The sequence below is a fragment of the Rutidosis leptorrhynchoides genome, chromosome 11, assembly GCF_046630445.1.
Source record: "Rutidosis leptorrhynchoides isolate AG116_Rl617_1_P2 chromosome 11, CSIRO_AGI_Rlap_v1, whole genome shotgun sequence".
NCBI lineage: Eukaryota > Viridiplantae > Streptophyta > Magnoliopsida > Asterales > Asteraceae > Rutidosis > Rutidosis leptorrhynchoides.
In genome coordinates, this window is record NC_092343.1 from 161,812,284 (window position 1) to 161,831,817 (window position 19,534).

Below are 19,534 nucleotides of genomic sequence, written 5' to 3' on the forward strand. Positions count from 1 at the left end.
TCCCTAAACCCAAAACTCAAAACCCTAAAACCTAAATCGTTCGTGTTAAAAACTCAATCTAAATCCTAAATTTAAATCCTAAACCCTACCTAATATCTAAACACCCAAAATAAGCTCGAAAAACACGATAATTGTTATATATTATTTCTTCGAGCATTTTTCCGCCAAAATAAAAACATTTATCACAAAGTGTCTTTTTTAAATGTTCATATATTCATTCAATATATAATGTTCGTGAACAAAATTTTTTCAAAAAAAAAAAAAAACAAAATTTGCTTCCCCCCGCTTTCTTCTAATTGGTTACTACCCCATTGATCCTAACAATATATATATATATATATATATATATATATATATATATATATATATATATATATATATATATAGTGGTAGGATCAAGAGGGAAGTAACCAATCGGGGGAAGCGGTGGGAAGCAAAAACTTTTTTTTTCGTTTTTTGAAAAAACTTCGTTCACGAACATTATAGATGAGATGAAAATATGAACATTTAGTAGAGACACTTTGTGATAAATGTTTTTATTTTGGCGGGAAAACGCTCGAAGAAGTAATATATAACAATTATCGCGTTTTTCGAGCGTATATTGAGGTTTTAGCCATTGGGTTTAGATATTAGGGTTTAGATATTAAGGTTTATAGGGTTTAGATATTAGGGTTTAGAAATTTAGGGTTTAGGGTTTAGATTTAGGATTTAGATTGAGTTTTTAACACGGACGGTTTAGAGTTTAGGGTTTAGGGTTTGGTGTTTTGGGTTTATGGAATAAACCCAAAACACTAAACCCTAAACTCTAAATCGGGCTAAATTTTACTTCACAAAACATGCAAAAAAAAAAAACGTTCATATTCATCACGAACAATATTATCTTGAATGTTATTTTTGTCGATCGTTTTCCCGCCTAAATAATAACATTTATCACGAAGTGTCTTTTCTAAATGTTCATATTTTCGTGTGATCTTGATTCCAAAAAAAAAAAATTCCAAAAAAAGAAAAAAAAAATTTGCTTCTCCCCGATTGGTTAATTCCCCATTGATCCTGCCCCTATATATATATATATATATATATATATATATATATATATATATATATATGGGGAGATCAAGGGATAACGGGATGAGTTGATCCTGAGCACAGATCTGACTTACATAATAAAAAACACAGAGGGGTAATTTGGGAAATTCATAATTCTGATTGAAAAACGTAAAAGGAAAGGAAATACAAGACATCAGTTGGGGTTTAGACATTCTTCAACAACGTTCATTAAGTATTTTCTTCCAAAATTACGCACAAATTACTTAGAAATCTCCCAATTACTGATAAGCTACGACACGAAAATTGTTCGAATGAATGCATATCCTAAATTCAGTTGTGAAACCAAACGATTGGATATCCATCAACAACGATACATGAATTGTTTTAAATAAAAACGACGACTGAATCCTGCTTGTATTTAGGATCATTAATGAATGGTCGAGATCAAACTAATCGAAAAGCAAAAGAAGAAAATTTGGGGGAACACCAAACATAGATGAAGATATATGATGTTTTGTTACAAAGAAATATTGATGAATCGATGATTGTTCGGCAACATTCAGGTATAAATTGACAATTAATTTTGTGTTTAAAGTTTGTTACTAGTTACCTTGTTCATCTATTATGAGGCTAAACGTGGTAAAACAATTGCTTCTGCCACCGAGAAAGCTACCAAGGCTTGATTATACCTACCTATTTGGGTACCCGAAACATACAATTTTCATATGTTCATGAACAATGTCATTTTTCAATTATGTATTTCTCTTTTTTACTGTCTGTCCCTTTTTAGTGTGATAAATAATTGAAGCTTGGAATGGATATGTATGTATCGAAATTGAGGAATAAGTTTCAACTGTTGTGCACCTTTGGTATGACACTTGTATTACTTTTCTATTTCTATAGATATGAAATTGTGGATACCTGAGTACTTTTGTATTCTTAGATGTTGATTATGGCTGGAGTTGTTTTTGGGTTGATTAAGTTTCTATTCTATGTGTGAATTTGGATCTTTTTAGTATTGACAATACATTTTGATAGAACCCTGTTAAGTGGTTTCTCAGTTTTCACTTCTGCGATTAAGTGGATGAATAATGGTCGGGTGAACAACTTAATGTCAACACTTGGTTGATCTAAGCTGTTTATTTGGTTATATGAATCTTTAATAGATATATACTTATTTGTCAAACTGAGAACTTTATAATTGTATCATATTCCCATTTTAGTATCTCATAAGCATCACTTCAAGTAGGTTTATTTGCATTGTATGAACACAATAAATGTTCACGTCTTATGCTCAAGTCGTTGATGCTTTTTTGAGTTGCTGTGTTTCTGGTTTGACATAATAGTAGTCTGTAGTTAATTTATGGGTTAAATTTAATTATATCCTTCAATCGTTATCAATAACAACAAGATTAATGAATGTGAAGTCATCCAATTTAATTGTTCACCAGCTAATTTATTTGTGTTTAATACAATATTAAACGTCTTAATGAGTTTTATCTTTATAACAAAAGTCAACCCTTTCAGTAATTAATGAGCTCCTCAATGGCACAGGAAGGAGCTTAATAACGAGTACGGGTCACGAGTTTTGGCAAGCTATAGAATGGATCACGAGTTACACAATATGGAGAAATTGAAATTGCTCGGTGTTTGCAAAGAGAAGATGACCATCGCATCAATGTTAAACGAAATACGAATTAAAAAGCTTCGAATGGATTACGAACCACAACAAAAATGGGTCTTTAGATTGGCACTCGTGGTTAGCAGCCCCAAGAACTTATTATCAGAATCCGCTTTACAAAACTAGAATTGGTTATTTCTCATTTATCCCTGGATTTGATCAGATTTCTTGTTTAGCTTGTATATAAGTAGTCTACTGATGTAATGCAGATAGATGGATATTTTACTCGTGAAACTGGATGGGCACATATTGACCAATTATATACTGTAAATATTTACACATGAAATGAAATCTTATTTGCCTTACAAAAAAAACATTCATTAAATGTATAATAACATATTAAGTGATGATATAAAAAAAAATCACAAGATATATGTTAACGTTCACCAGATGTACAATAAATATTAACATTATCAGATGTACTATAATAATTTCTTGGCACGTTATCATTCATCAGATTTATGATAATATATTAGGTAATAAATATAAAAATTTCATTAGATGTAGATGTATGTTAACATTCAACGGATGTAAATGTATGTTAATATTCACCAGATGTATGTTAACATAATCAACAAATGTAAAATAAATATTACTAACATTCATCAATAACATTCACCAGATGTATGTTAACATAATCAACATATGTATGTTAACATTCACCAGATGTATGTTAACATAATCACCAAATGTAAAATAAATATTACTAACATTCATCAAATGTACAATAATAATATATATCGTATGTACAGTAATAATTTCTCAGCACGTTAACATTCATCGGGTATATGATAACATATTAAGAAATAAATATAAAAACTTCATCAGATATATGTTAACATTCATCATATTACTAACATTCATCAGATGTATGTTAAAATTCACTAGATATATGTTAACATTCAACATAACCATGTATGTTAACATTCAACATAATCACCGGATGTACAAAAATATTATTAACATTCATCGAATGTACAATAATAATATTTTCTTAGCACGTTTACATTCATCATGTGTATGATAACACATTAAGCAATAAATATAAAAACTTCAACTGATGTATGTTAACATTCACCAGATGTATGTTAACATTATTATTTGTATGTTAACATTCATCAATCAAATGTATAATAAAAAAAATTCATTACATTAACATTCATCAGAATTCAGATGTATGATATACATCATTTAATAAATACCAAAAAAAATCATGAAAAAATAATACTTATCATCGTAAATATTAACATTGTAGCCTTAGAAAATATAAAGCTAATAAGTTCAATAAAAACAAACTTAAGTAACTAGCAACAAGTTTTGGAGCTCTTCTATCCCAATGACTAGAGGACTACCACTGGTATCTTCAAACCTAAGAACGACTTCATTTAAGGGCATTTCGGAGTGCTATAGTAGGCTTCTCATCAATGTCTGGATTAGAGTCAAGCTCAACCATTAAGTATTCTGGCTCACACTCCAACTGCAGGTAAAATCAAATAGCAAAATATTAACATGTTACCATACAATCCCACATAGATATGACAGTTACAAACCGTTCAGGTTATGACTACTTTTCATGAGTCAAAAGGTGGATAGCTAAACGAAAACGGGTCTAACAAGTCGAAATTAAAATGGTTTATATTTTAATGCATAAAACCATGCTAAATAATTCATTCAAAAATATTTATACTTGCTGAAATTACGTAATACTGTGATCACAATTGACACGAGCAATGAGCTAAAAAGGAACCACTGTACAAGGGCCAAATGACTAATTTATGCAGTGCAACATCAACTTCTTTATTGATAAATAAAATATCATATACCTTATCTTACGGCTTTTGGAAGAACGTCGATCAACAATTTTGCAATTTTTTCTTTGCAGTCTCTTTAGAGCATAAGAAGTTGTCTCTGAGAATAACCACACAAAATGAAAACATAAAATAATTGACATTTCATTGATCTCTAACGGGTAAATCCATCAACTAAATAAATTAAACATCAAAACACATAGTTGAATAAATATCACTGAATGTGTCAAATATGGCAGGGCAAAATGGGTTGGTGGCCAATATAATAACTGACATGCACTTGATGCGCACTGAAGGTGGCAAAATGGCAAGGTAAATGGGTTGGTTAGCACCTCAAACAATGAAAAATACTAGCAATCTGCACAATGATCAAAGGGTGATACAAAAAGTTAACCACATTCGCTTAAACCTCTTAAATCCCATAAGCAATCCTTGTAATAAAGTCTGTATCTTACTATAAGAGCTACTCAGAATATGATCTAAATTCTAATTAAAATTATTAACAAGAAGATTTACATCCACGTAAATGAATTTTGACATGATCTTGAGGCAAACCTAGATTATCATTCCGGTGATCAATGGGCTGATTTTTTTTTACATAAATAAGCTTTAAAACTAGCTACGATGAAGGTGCATGCCTATTCACTCGCCAAAAAATAGCCGGAAAAACCTGCAACTAGCTCGAACAGAAGGTGAAGTCACTTTTTAATCTATCAAACAAAAATTACTTGATTTGAACAAAAATTACTTGTTTGACATGTTACTTGACCCACCTTTCCCACTCTTCAGTTAATCAACTACTATTAAGTATTTAAGTATGCTTGTTATTTGTCATGTAGCAAGTCTAACATTTGAGATGAGGATTGTTGACAACAGGCTTGTGAATAGCAGCAGTCATAACCAACAGCTTATTGCAAGAATTATTATTAGTCATTAAATTAGTAACAATTTTATTCATTCAGTGTCGAATAATAATTCAAATTACTGAAGCAATTTTCTTCAATCCAAAAAAATTCTAAAATCCTATTAAAGAACACAAAAGTATAATCTGAATCAATTCAGTTGAATAAAGTAATTGAAAGAACAATACTATATATTTAAAAATAATAATTGATTGTTTTACCTGAAGCAAGAAGCAGTAAGCAGTAATGGAAGTTCCTTCAACTAAGATAATTGATCCTAACCCTAACCACATAAGAAGAAAACGCACGCTAAATGCTCCTTGGTTGCTCCTTCGGTTGTTTTTGCAAAACAAATCTTGATGTTTCAATCGAATCTCGACGGATAATTCTAAAATTGACGAAGAACTGTAATCAACACCTGTTAGGGACGATCCAATCTTATGAAGTGGAGGTTAATTGGAGGTATCAAGTGGATTTGAAATCAAAGATGAAACTGATTTAGGGTGGATTGGGGATTTGGGGTTGAAATTGACGAGCGATGATTAAATTATGTAAGAGACCAAATTACCCCTATCCTTGATGACAGAATACAACGCGGGATCACAAGAAAAAGATGGACCATAGGTTGATCGGAACAGATGAACGGTTAGATAATTGCTTATCCCCTTATCTCAAATTGGCAGCTATCTCTTCCATGTATATGTATATATATATATATATATATATATATATATACTAGTCCATATATATATATATACTAGTTAAAGACTCGCGATTTTGCGAGATTTTTGAAGAGTCTATTCATTTAAACTATAAAATTAAATATATAAATTAAAAAAACTATTATTATGTCCATTTGCACATTAAACCAAATATTTTTTAGAGGCTTAAAATTTTTAAAGTTTCAAAATGTACTAACAAACTATGCAACGCTATGGAATATTTGGAGATTGCGCAACTGCATCATCTTCAAAGACACATCTCTCAGTAAAAGTCATGTGATCGATAGCATAGTGGCCTCAAGCTTCAATTGGATAAATGTAATTGGAACGTTTGGTTGCAATCTCCGCTTTCGTCTTTGTAATTGTTGTATTTTTATTGTTATGTTCCTTTCTAGCGTCTTGCTAATTTTTTCTAATAAAATATCAACCGTTCGAAAAAAAAAACTAACGAACTATTATTAAGTCTATGATGAACATTAAACCAAATGTTTTATAGGGGATTCAAATTTTTAAAGTTTCAAAATGTATTAACAAATAAATAAATAAAAAATTGATTCAAATTAAATAAATCTTCTCCGATATCGTGATGTAGTTTTAGGCGATTAAATGAAGAATTATGGATGGTTATCTCAAATCTTCGTTGTATTTTTCCACATATTCGCCAATGTAGTTATTCTTGTTAGATGATCATGAATTTTGAAGAATGCCATAACTCTTTGTCTTGTTGTTAGTACTCTGTGCATCCATGAGAAAGTCTTCTGTCATAATTCGTCAGCCTATAATGAATTGAAACATTATATTTGTAATAAAATGCATAATATTGTAATATTTTTTAATTATTTAGAAGACGTATGAAGTTTATGATTTAGTATACCTCATCCATAAAGTTGTGCATAATAATAAGCTTTTCAACTAAAAATGACATAGAATTGTGATAACTTGACATTGTTGTTTCATCTCATTTATTTAAAAAATCTTTCCCTGTTAAAGTATTTGATATTGTGGCTTCTAAATCTATAAATTTTGTAGTAAGTGCAATCTCTTCGTTCGTAATGTCAGTTGTTAAATATTTCATTTTTTTAAGTTTTGTTCCAAAAACTTCAATATGATTGTTGATTAACTTTCACAATCAAGATTAAGTTAATGTATGTTAATCTCGAAATTGAAATATGAAAAAGTAGTTAATATAAAACCAATAATAATAAATAAGGTAAAGAAATAGTTTCGTGTACTTGTCTGTAGCATATCAGTTGGACATAATCCATCAATCCACATTATACACTGCTGAGTAGGACACATTCAAGTACCATATGTAATACTAAAGACATCAAATTTAGTAGCAATTTTATTCATATTAAATAAGCTATAGAAATGTGATAATATGTTTTCGATAATCGGTAGAATGTTGTCTTCAATGAATTCTCCAATCAATCTTCTACGTAATTGTAATATACGTTGGTGATGTTCAGCAAACCAATCACTATACTTTTTGCTAAAGTTAATCGAATCTTCAGGAAATATTTAAACACAAACTTATAAGGTATACATATTATTGTTTTATAAAAGATCGAAGTATATAAATTATATTAAATTAAGATGTACCACAATTGAAGTCTTGGTTCCTGGCAATCTGTAAATGTGATATAATATTTTAGCAATATAATTGTAAATTGATTGAGAATTGAAAGTCATTAATTCGTATAATTTCTATTTTTTGGTGGACATGTATTAAAAAAGTACTTTTTGTAGTATTTCATTTTTTTGTTGTATTTCCCTTTTCAGTTGTATAACGTTTTCTTCCATCTTAGTGAAGTACAGCTACAATAGAAAAATATAATTGTACGTTAATTATAACAGTTTGAAATTAGCAATTACTATTGTCATTATAACAATTGGAACCTGTTTTTTTTTTTTTTTTTTTGCGATGCTTCATAACTGCTTCTCTATTCTTTGCTTTTTTCTTTTCTTTCTGCAAATTTTCAAAAAATAAATAATATATTACTTATATTTGACTCATGTAAATGTAGTTAGAATAAATTATTTCAACTTTTGTAATCTCATACTTTATAAGTTAATAAAACATACTATTAATGCTTTTGTCCTTTCAGAACTTCTACCAGAGTAAATATTGTGCATATATCTGTGGCCTCCTACATATTATGTATCAATACTCCTCCTACCGATCTTAATTTTCTATCGGCAATTCAATCAACATATCTCACTGCCTAAAACCTAAACCCTAAATCTAAACCTTAAACATACTAAACCCTAAACTCTAAACCGTAAACAATAAACCCTAAACCCAAAACCTAAACCCTAATCCATAAATTCTAAATTCTAAACCCTAAACCCTAACCTGTAAACCCTAAACACTAAACCTTAAACCCTATACATTAAACTCTAAACCCTAAACCCTATATCTAAACCCTAAACCAACCCAAAACCACCAACCCTTTACCCTACACACTAAACTCTAAACCCTAAACTCTAAACCCTAAACCCTATTCCCCAAATTCTAAACCTTAAATTCTAAAATCTAAACCCTAAATCCTATACACTAAACTCTAAACCTTAAACATACTAAACCCTTAACTCTAAACCCTAAACAATAAACCCTAAACCCTAAAACCTAAACCATATACCCTAAACTATAAATTCTAAATTATAAACCCTAAACCCTAAACCCTAACCTGTAAACCATAAACCCTAAACACTAAACCTTAAACCCTATACACTAAACTCTAAACCTTAAACCATATATCTAAAACCTAAACCCTAAACCAACCCAAAACCCTAAACCACCAACCCTTTACCCTACACCCTAAACCTTAAACTCTAAACCCTAAGCCATATACCCTAAACCTTAAATTCTAAAATCTAAACCCTAAACTCTAAACCCTAAACCCAAAACCCTATACACTAAACCATAAACCCTAAACCCTAAATCCTATACAGTAAACCCTAAACCCTATATTTATACTCTAAACCATAAATTGTAAAAACTAAACCCTAATCCCTCAACCATATACTCTAAACCCTGAGCCATAAATTCTAAAATCCAAACCTTAAAACTTAAAGTCTAAACCATAAATCCTAAACACTAAACCCTAAACCCTATACACTAAACTCTAAACCCTAAACCCTATATATAAACCCTAAAGCCTAAACCCTAAACCCTAAACCCTAAATCAACCCTAAACCACCAACCCTTAACCCTACACACTAAACCCTAAACTCTAAACCCTAAACCCTATACCCTAAATCATAAATTCTAAAATCTAAACCCTAAACTCTAAAACCTAAACCCTATACACTAAACCTTATACACCAAACCCTAAACCCTAAACCCTATATCTAAACCCTAAACACTAAACCTAAAACCATAAACCATAAAACCCTAAACCCTATACCATAAATTCTAAAAACTAAACCTTAAACTCTAAAGCATAAACTCTAAACCCTAAACCCTTAACCCCAACCCCTAATCACTAAACCGTAAACCTTATACACTAATCCCTAAACCCTAAAGCATAAATTCTAAAATCTTAACCCTAAACCCTAAATCTTAAACTGTAAACCATAAACCGTAAATCCTAAATAGAAATTCCTAAACCTTAAACCATTAACTCTCAACGTTAATCATTTTTATCCATTATGCATATATTAGTGGTCAAAATGAATTTAGTTTGTACTATAAGTATATATAATTAGATATGTAAATAAAATATTCAAAGGATATTTAACCATAGAACATTTACATCTCAGTCAAATATGTCTCAAGACTTTCTTATAAACAACATTCTTGGTGGTATTTGAATCATTCTCATTATCGTCCAATATGATTGGTTTTAATCCATTTTTTGTAGTCAAATACGCATGTCTGCAATGATTGTTTATTCATTTTATTGAAACAAGTTGATAATGCTAAAAATGAACATATATTTCATAGCATTATCCTTCAAGAAAGACAAGATTTTAGTTGCAATTGTTCTATTTACAAGTGATATTCGTTTAAATAATAAAAGGTAAAGACAGAAGATAGATTCGACGATTTGAAGATGCAAACGACCAAAACGCTAAAAAGTACAAAGTACAATCCAAGTGGTTCAATTTATTGATAAGAAACGTCTCAAAATTACAAGAGTACAAGCCGTGAAACGCAAAGTACAAGATATTAAATCATACGAAAGGACGTTCGAAAATCCGGAACCGGGACATGAACCAACTATCAACGCGCGACGCAACGGACCTAAAATTACAAGTCAACGATGCACAAGAATATAATATAATATATATAATTATATAAAATTATATATATTATATTATATATTAAATAAATACGAGCAGCCCACGTTTAAAATGCAATGTGACCAGGAGATGGCTGCCATGCGATTGCATGGCCAGGAAGCCTTAAACCCATGCGATCGCATGGCTCACTGTAGCTGGCCAGGTTCTATAAAAAGGCAGTTTGCTCGACGTTTTATACACACCTTTTTCTAATCTCTTACCCTCTCAATATATTTATATTCATATTATAATTTTAATATTAAAGTTTAATAATAATAATGTTATGTTAGCGAATGTTTTAAGTTTGTAAGTCGAAACTCTGTCCGTGTAACGCTACGCTATTATTAATCATTGTAAGTTATGTTCAACCTTTTTAAATTAATGTCTCGTAGCTAAATTATTATTATGCTTATTTAAGCTGAAGTAATCGTGATGTTGGGCTAAATATTAAAGATTAGGTAATTGGGTTTTGTACCATAATTAGGGTTTGGACAAAAGACCGACACTTGTGAAAATTGGACTATGGGCTATTAATGGGCTTTATATTTGTTTAACTGAATGATAGTTCGTTAATTTAATATAGAGATTTACAATTTGACGTATCTATAAATAACCATACACACTCGATTGGACACGATGGGCGGGATATTTATAAGTACTAATAATCGTTCATTTAAACGAACACGGAGATGGATTAATAGTCAATGGACTCATTAAAACAGGGGTGGATTACATACATGGACACTTGGTGTAATTGTTAACAAAGTATTAAAACCTTGGATTGCACACAGTCGATAACCTGGTGTAATCATTAACAATGTATTAAAACCTTATTACAGTTTAAGTCCCCATTTAGTTAGAATATTTGACTTCGGGTATAAGGATAACTTGACGAGGACACTCGCACTTTATATTTATGACTGATGGACTGTTATAGACAAAAACCAGATGGACATATCGAATAATCCAGGACAAATGACAATTAACCCATGGTAATAAACTAAAATCAACACGTCGAACATCATGATTACGGAAGTTTAAATAAGCATAATTCCTTTATTTTATATCTCATCGCACTGTTATTTACTGTCATTTTATTTATTGCACTTTTAATTATCGTACTTTTAATTATCGCATTTTTATTTATCGTCATTTACTTTACGCTTTAAATTAAGTTGTATTTATTTTTAATATTTTACATTAGATTTTAATTGTGACTTAAGACATAAAATCGATAAACCGGTCATTAAACGGTAAAAACCCCCCTTTTATAATAATAATAATAATATTATTTATATATATATTGATACAAATATAGTTTAAAATAAATATAGCGTTAGACTCAGCTAGCTCCCTGCGGAACGAACCGGACTTACTAAAAACTACACTACTCTACGATTAGGTACACTGCCTATAATGTTGTAGCAAGGTTTATGTATATCCACTATATAAATAAATAAATAACTTTTGTAAAATTGTATCATATTTAATAGTATTTCGTAGTAAAAATATAACTATTTCGTATACACCTCGCATAACATCAGAAGTAAATACATATTGATTAATTTTCATAATATGATGTATATGATACATGACAAATGTAAAGTGTCATTATTATTTTTTATTTTTTGTTGTCATCACGATGTAGGATGGAAAGTATGGTGTAGGAAAATGTTCTGGCTTGAACAATTCAGATTGAGAAAAATGTATTCGGTCATATGAAACACAACACCAGGTCGAATGTGTTAATGTGGGTAAAAATTCAAATTTAAAAGGTGTTGAATTAGGAAAACATTCAAAAATTTCTATTTATAGACTTGCGAATTCGCGGGTATCTTTTAAGGAATTGATATAAGGACGATGTTGGATAATGATAGTTGCGATGTAATAGTAATGAACGACAAAAAATAGTAAACTACCTATATCAATTGTATACGAAAACCTTAGTAACAATTACAATACAAAAACTCTTCATTATTGCTATTATTTGAATTGAAAAAAAATGTTATCAAAATATTAAAATTATTAGTATCGTAAAGCACCAATGAATTTTATCACTTTTTGACATATAGTTACAGAAAGTACATCCTTTAAAAGCACTAATGACTTTTAACACAAGGTAGCAGTAAACAAACATTTTTGCGCAACTTGGACCTCCTACAGCCTCACTTCGCCTTTATTTCTATAACAAAAGCCATTCATAACCCGTTTATACAATCAATTGATATTATACTTATTTTAAATGGGCTATAGATTCACAAACTTTTCGTCCAATTCCTCCTTCGGGTTATAATCAGCAAGCTGTGAACCATTAATTTCACTGCAACGAATTGAATCAACCAACAATGAGGAATCCGTAGATTACCGGCTGATTAAACTTATACATACACACTGTTAAAATATCCACAATATTCTTAATGTTATATAATCGTAGTGGTTCTAACTTCGTTGCGACTGCAATTTGCATGATCTTATTGCAATGACATGTAAAAATACATTTTGAACAGAAAGTAATAATATAACCAATACAAATGTGGAGTTTAAGACAAAAGAACAAATATCGGCCATTCAGCTTTTCTAAAGTTATAGTTTACTTGTGACACCTTTTGATGTAAGCATATAGAATGCCTTAAGCTACTCGGGATGTATGAATGTCAAAGTATCTTATATAAGACGTGAAACAATAAACAATAAAGAAAGATAAAAGGTAGAAGGTTTTCCCTGTTCGGACTACCCGGAAGGACGAGTAATCCGACCCCATACTATGATGTACGTAGCCCAGTAGGAGTCCCTAGTTATTTCTAACTCTTCCCTGGCCACCACAATATATTCGTCCTAGACAAGATTCGAACCAGAGACCTCTTGAAAGGAACTAAGGGCTCCAACAACTTGGCCTATGTTGTGAAACAATAATGTACAAATAACATGTCTTTTACAAACATATGCAACAATGATTTCAAATTTCACATCTAATCATGAGGTGCATTTGATAAGTTAACTAACAAATCCATACCAACATAGCCACAAGTACTATCAACAAAACTTTATTAAAGAATTAGATGTGACAGTGCAATATCTTAAGAGCATTGGGTGTGGTGACGCGTCAGTTCAGTGTTAGTTCAGTGTCTTGCTGATGACTGAACGTTGACTGGACTGACATTGTAAACTGACATTGGTGAAAAAACAGAGGAATTGGGAAGATGGTCAGTTCAGTGTCTTGAAGAGAGAAGAAATAAGGGAAGTGTGAGTATGCAACGGATCAATTTTTGAATTTCGGCCCACTCTCAACCAAATTTCCAACGTCTTGCACAAGACTTTGGCATCAAGACTTCGAAACTAACACTGAAATGGTGTGGGGTGACCGTCAGTTGGACGGATGTCGGCATCCGACGCCGAGGTGACATCAACCACACTTAGTGCTCTAAGATCAAATAGGTCATAATGAACATTGAAATGAAACACAAGTATTTAATAACGTTATTATAAAAATTGTTATTGTTATTAACATTAAAATGGATACAAATATCTCACTGATATACATCACTTTAGCTCAAAAAAATAATAAAAGTATCTAACCTCAAAAGCTAGGTTTTGAGTATAAGAAAAATTGAAATTCAAGACTCAAAACCTAAGGTTTGAACCCATGTAATACGTGGTAGTTGAATCAAAAGATAAATTTTTCCTCGGATATAATAAAATGTTAAAATTTAAATTGTAAACAAATAAAAATGAGAATGAGTAGTCAATTAATAAGCAAACTATATTGACTTTGAATGAGAGTATAATTAACCAAAAGAAAAACATATATTGATCATCACTATTTCAGCTTTGAATCCTAAGATGAGTAATTTTCTCTGCAAAAGGTGGTTGGTCAGCCACAGGAAAAGAATAGCAAGACGACAAAAACCTGAATGTGGAGGTGACAATTATGACCCGTTTATGAGTGCATGGGTGAATTTGGGTTAAATTTATTTCCTAACAGGTCTTATAATTAGAACGTAAATTACCTAAGCTAAAACGTAAACATGTCAAAAGGGGTTGATAATCGCTAAGTGCATCTAAATTGCATAAAACCTCCTAAATGTCTAATAAATGATATCATAATATTATAAAATATATAGTTGTTCCACGAAAAAAGACCAAGAAATGTTTGTGGGCGAACCCGACCTGACCTGACTCCACCCGCGTCAAATGGCTACATAATGTTGTTCGTCCTGACCCAAACCTGTTTGGCCTTGTAACTGACCAACCCATTTTGCCACTCTAGCCAAATGATATCTTTAGAGAGTTAAAGCATCGATTTTCTAGCATCCTAAATGGCTACAATTTTGTGTACATTAATAGGTTTAAAAGTAGATAAGAAAATTCAGGTATGACAACGTGGTGCATTACATACCTTGTCAAAATCATCAAAATCAGAACACTTCAGAGTAACCATGTTTTCCATCATTGTTGTATTCAAAGATAAATAACCAAGTTAGTAACACGTTGTAGAATCTTTCGTCGACAATCAAACATATAACCAATAATTTGTGTTGTCACCAAAACATGCCAATTTCAGATATATTTATGGTAAGATGTCAATTTTTCATGAAATAATAATATAATGGATAGGTAATTATTAACCAATCAGTAAAAATCTCCTTGGCGATCATGAATTTGGATCTTAAAGTCGCCCGTTAACTCTATCAGGCCACACTCCCCAAGTAGAGCAAAAACCACAATCCCTTTCGTTGAAGCTCGAATCCAAAAATCTTCAGGCTGAAAATATTGGGCACAATTCTTATGAGCTTAAGAAGCAGTTTTCTTAGGTACGGATCCAGGAAAAAAATGCATATATGATACCATAAGATTCTTTGTTTTTGGATGCTTGCTTGTTGTAAACAAGATTCCTATATGAAATTAATGTATAGTAATTAAAACATTTCTTGGCTGAATTCATAGAAAATTATCAAGAGATGTTATATTACACAAACATCATATATGAAAGTAAAAATGTTATATTACCATTACGATCAGAGATGGTAATCGAAGGTCTGACCCAATAAGGGCGTTCATGTAGCCGGAATCCCCTCAGCATTCACCTGAAATAAAACTTCAGCAACTATTACAGAGAAGTGGAAAAATTCGCCACGTTTTACTGGTTCACGTTGTTCGTCTCAAATAGGCAAGATCATAAAATATAGCTATAAGGTGGAATGGGTCAAACGGATTGAAAGTTTCCCAAAGTCTATTTTAACTTGAATCTATATTATAGAATGAGCTCAATAATTGAATAAAGAAATTTTACCTCCTGCCGGGGGGACATTCACCATTGAAATCTGATAAGATGCGCTCGAAGTATTTCACATGACACTGGAAAAAGAAATACCATTAGTTAGTAATTACTATTATACAATTCTAAACAGTACTAATAATATAAGTTGTACAGAAGTAGGTAAACTGACAATCTGGCTTGGTAGAATCAGTCGATTCTCATCAACTCATTTTATTTGGTTATAGTAATCAATACACACCTAGGCAGTCGGGAAGAAGTGCAAAATGTTATGCGAGATCGGTTAGTTGATGAATGATCATTAATTGGACTATCCATAAGGTGAAATATACTTATGCTACCAGGAACGCATTCGACCCTACATGGTACAATCATCTGTAATTGGACCAGCCGTCTATTTTTCCTCCATTGTGTATCCATACAACACTTTGGGCAGCTACCGTATTCCAAATTATCTAAGGTGATCACCCCATAATATTATATAATCTATTTTGAATTGTTCTTAAATTATTATATATGGCTATGCTTATTATTTGTTTAAATATTTTCGAACCATTTCATCCATAATTGCACCATTTCTTACGTACCTCCCATCATGTCTTGGAAGCTTATTTTATGCCTCTATCAAATTTGCAGTTTGATATCGAGGAAGCCATTATAGAGGAAGGTTGCCAAAGATAAAGAAAATATTAATACATCACTAATATCAATTAGCTAATCCAAAAAAGCAATTTGATTCAATCGATTGGGTAATTGAAAGATTTCATGGATTCATTCGCAAGTCACATTCATATGATCAGTAGAAGATATAATTCGAAAAACATACTGACCAGATTCATTCAAAAATAGCTCCTTATGATTCGAACATCTTTGCCCCGATCGATCGAATCAGAAGCATAATATTTTCGATTATGAAGTTTCAATATCTCCCATATCGCCGATGACTTGGATTCAGATGGAGAAAGAGAAACCTTAGTTAGTTGCTTATGACAAGGACAATCCGCAAATTAGAAACTTCGACCAAACCCCTGTATGTATGATTCAAAAAACAAAAATTATCAAATGAAAAACTTGATCTCCAAACAAATGACATGACCAGTGGAATAAAAATACCTATAATTCTAAAAAACTTCAAACTCACAATGACATACCCAGAAATAATCAAATAGCAACTACACCTAAAATCAATTATAATCGTCTGAGTGCCGTGGTAAAATCAATTATTAGTTAATAAATGTTTGGGCTAAAGTAGTAGTGCGCAGCTGGTGTCGCCTTTAACTGAAGTTTGCCTTCAACTAATGTGTACCGATGGTTGTGTAGATGTTGAAGCAGCAGGAGCTAACTTCTATGTCAAAGTGCTTTCATTCCACAATATGAATCCAAAATGGTGATTACTGCAAGTTGTTGTGTATGAACGTGCAGTATATAAAATACACATCTATTATGAAGCTATATATAAAGTTCTTAAATACTACTAAACTTCATGAACATGTATTTTGAAGCTCCTCATGGTATCTGAATAGTATTAATGGTTATTAGTATATAACGACAAATTGACACTTACTTCAGGTTGACAATCTCGATAATTCGGTTAATTTTCGAATCACCGAAACTCTTCAAATTCCCGAAATTCTGGACGCATCCTATATAGTCTGTCACGATAAAGAAGCCAATATTAATAAATACAATTTTTAAAAAGTTTATAACATTTTTGTGTGCGGTACCTGTGACTATGTGAGTATGGAAGTCTTGTTTTCTGCTCGAGCATACACCTGATTTTAGAAAGCAAACTGAAAATAGTGATCTGGAAAACTTTATGCTCGGGCATACACCTGATCATGATTTTTTGGTTGATCTTAAACGTTCTTTGTACCAAAATGTTGCACCACAGTGAACACATATCTGTTTGCAGTCACCTAGATCACGGTAAACTGATGATACACCGATTATAACATGTATGAATCAATCAAATAATACCCAAGAAAATTAACAGATTATAATCCAAACAACATAATCAAAATAACATATAATCGGAACGGATAACATCCAAATAACATCATCTGTGAAATCAAAATCTCTGCTAAGCATAAAAAGGGAAAAAATGAAAATTCATCAATTCAAATACTTACAACTGTATAACACGAAGCAATGAGAATCGATGAAGCAATCGACAACACGTAAACAACGGAACAACAAACGCCAAACTAATAAAAATTCCAATTGCAAATGTTGAATTCGCTTGGTTAATCAATGGCAAACGCAAAGGGATTTCAAAACGCAAATGGCTTTCAAAACCCTAAATGAAATCATCAATATTGAAACGTACCTTGAAAATGTTATTCACAATAGGGACCTTGCTTTCTGATAAAACAAAAAACAAAAATTGTAAGCAGATCACTGGATTCATTTGTAGGATCGTTTTCAGGTCCACCACCATGTACAACATATAAGCTCATGAGTTCCACATTTCTCTAAAACCAATTGGTGATAGAGGGAGGTTCCCATAAGCTTATATATACACATTTGTTTCTAACCCTTTCCGATGTGGGACACAATGAATCGATTAGCTCCAACAATCACCCCCTTAATCGGTTCATTCCTCGCTACTTCCACGGACACGTTCAATACCATCTCGACTCTTCCCGGACACCCGACCTCCTCCTTGGTCACGTCCATAGTCATCTCGGTTTGAACCCTCGCTACCATTATGCACCGTCCACACATCTTGGCTATAACCAGGCTCGGATACCATTTGTAGGATTGTTTTCAGGTCCACCACCATGTACAACATATAAGCTCATGAGTTCCACATTTCTCTAAAACCAATTGGTGATAGAGGGGGTTCCATAAGCTTATACATGCACATTTGTTTCTAACCCTTTCCGATGTGGGACACAATGAATCGATTAGCTCCAACATCATTAACAAAATTCGAAGATGATAAAACATATAACTTACGTGGATTGATTCAAGGAAATCCATAGTATATCTTCCCAAATCGATCAATCAAAATCAAAAGCCTGTAGCAAATATTGATTGTCATCGGCAAAATTCCGTTGTATAGCTTTGATTCAGATGAGAAATCCAATGAATCTTCGTTCTACATCCAACTATGAATTTAAGCTATAAAATTAAGCTATAAAATAATCAGGGATGGTAGGGTTTTTGTCAGTGTCGTGATTTTGGGAGAAAGTATTCTAGGGTTTTTTTTTTTTTTTTTGTTTTTTTTTTTTTGTTTTTTTGCGTAAACAGTAATCTGAATGAATGGATCCCGTGTTTTTTTAATTAGAGGGTGGTATTGACAATTTACAATTGAGGAGGTGGATTTATTAACTAATAATTTTAGATGATGATTAATGACCGTTGGATTAAAGGGTATTGTTATGTAATTTTTTAATATAATGGTGATTAAGGGGTTTCACAATAATTTATTAGCTAATAAAGACCCTCTTTTAATGTATAGAGTTATTATACTAGTTTTTTGAGCCCGTGCGTTGCACGGGTGTGTAAAAAACCGTGCAAAAAGTGTAGTTTGCAGTTTATATTAGCATGTAAATAGAGATACTAAAAAAATAGGAAAGTTATGAGAATTATTTAAGAGTCCGTGATGTTGACAAGTTTTAAATTCTTTTGAGTTTAAGAGCCCGTGGTGTTGACAAATTTGAAAAATTCCTTTTGAGTTTAAGAGCCCGTGGTGTTACGAATTTTAAAAGTTCTTTTGAGATTAAGAGCCATTGGTGTTGACAAATTTTAAAAGTGATTTTGGGTAGTGTTAGTAACTTAATGTCTGCAACTTTTTTTCTCACCATTAA

General features: G+C 31.6%; 2 long non-coding RNA genes across 7 annotated transcripts; both read right to left on the reverse strand.

Annotated features, from left to right (window-relative positions):
- Positions 1-3,852: 3,852 nt before the first annotated feature.
- LOC139877717 (uncharacterized) lies at positions 3,853-5,961 on the reverse strand. Its single transcript, XR_011768738.1, has 3 exons — positions 5,660-5,961; positions 4,552-4,636; positions 3,853-4,205 (listed from the first exon to the last, which is right to left on the reverse strand). It is a non-coding gene; the product is annotated as an uncharacterized lncRNA (long non-coding RNA).
- An 8,178-nt stretch (positions 5,962-14,139) lies between these two features.
- LOC139876485 (uncharacterized) lies at positions 14,140-18,919 on the reverse strand. Of its 6 annotated transcripts, XR_011768115.1 has the most exons (8): positions 18,049-18,919; positions 17,852-17,926; positions 17,447-17,653; positions 16,553-17,374; positions 15,738-15,802; positions 15,455-15,531; positions 15,293-15,339; positions 14,144-15,208 (listed from the first exon to the last, which is right to left on the reverse strand). It is a non-coding gene; the product is annotated as an uncharacterized lncRNA (long non-coding RNA). The 6 variants fall into 6 exon arrangements; XR_011768114.1 differs by having other exon boundaries at positions 14,140-15,208; positions 16,553-16,750; positions 17,287-17,374; positions 17,447-18,919; XR_011768112.1 differs by having other exon boundaries at positions 14,143-15,208; positions 17,447-18,600; positions 18,681-18,919.
- Positions 18,920-19,534: the final 615 nt, after the last annotated feature.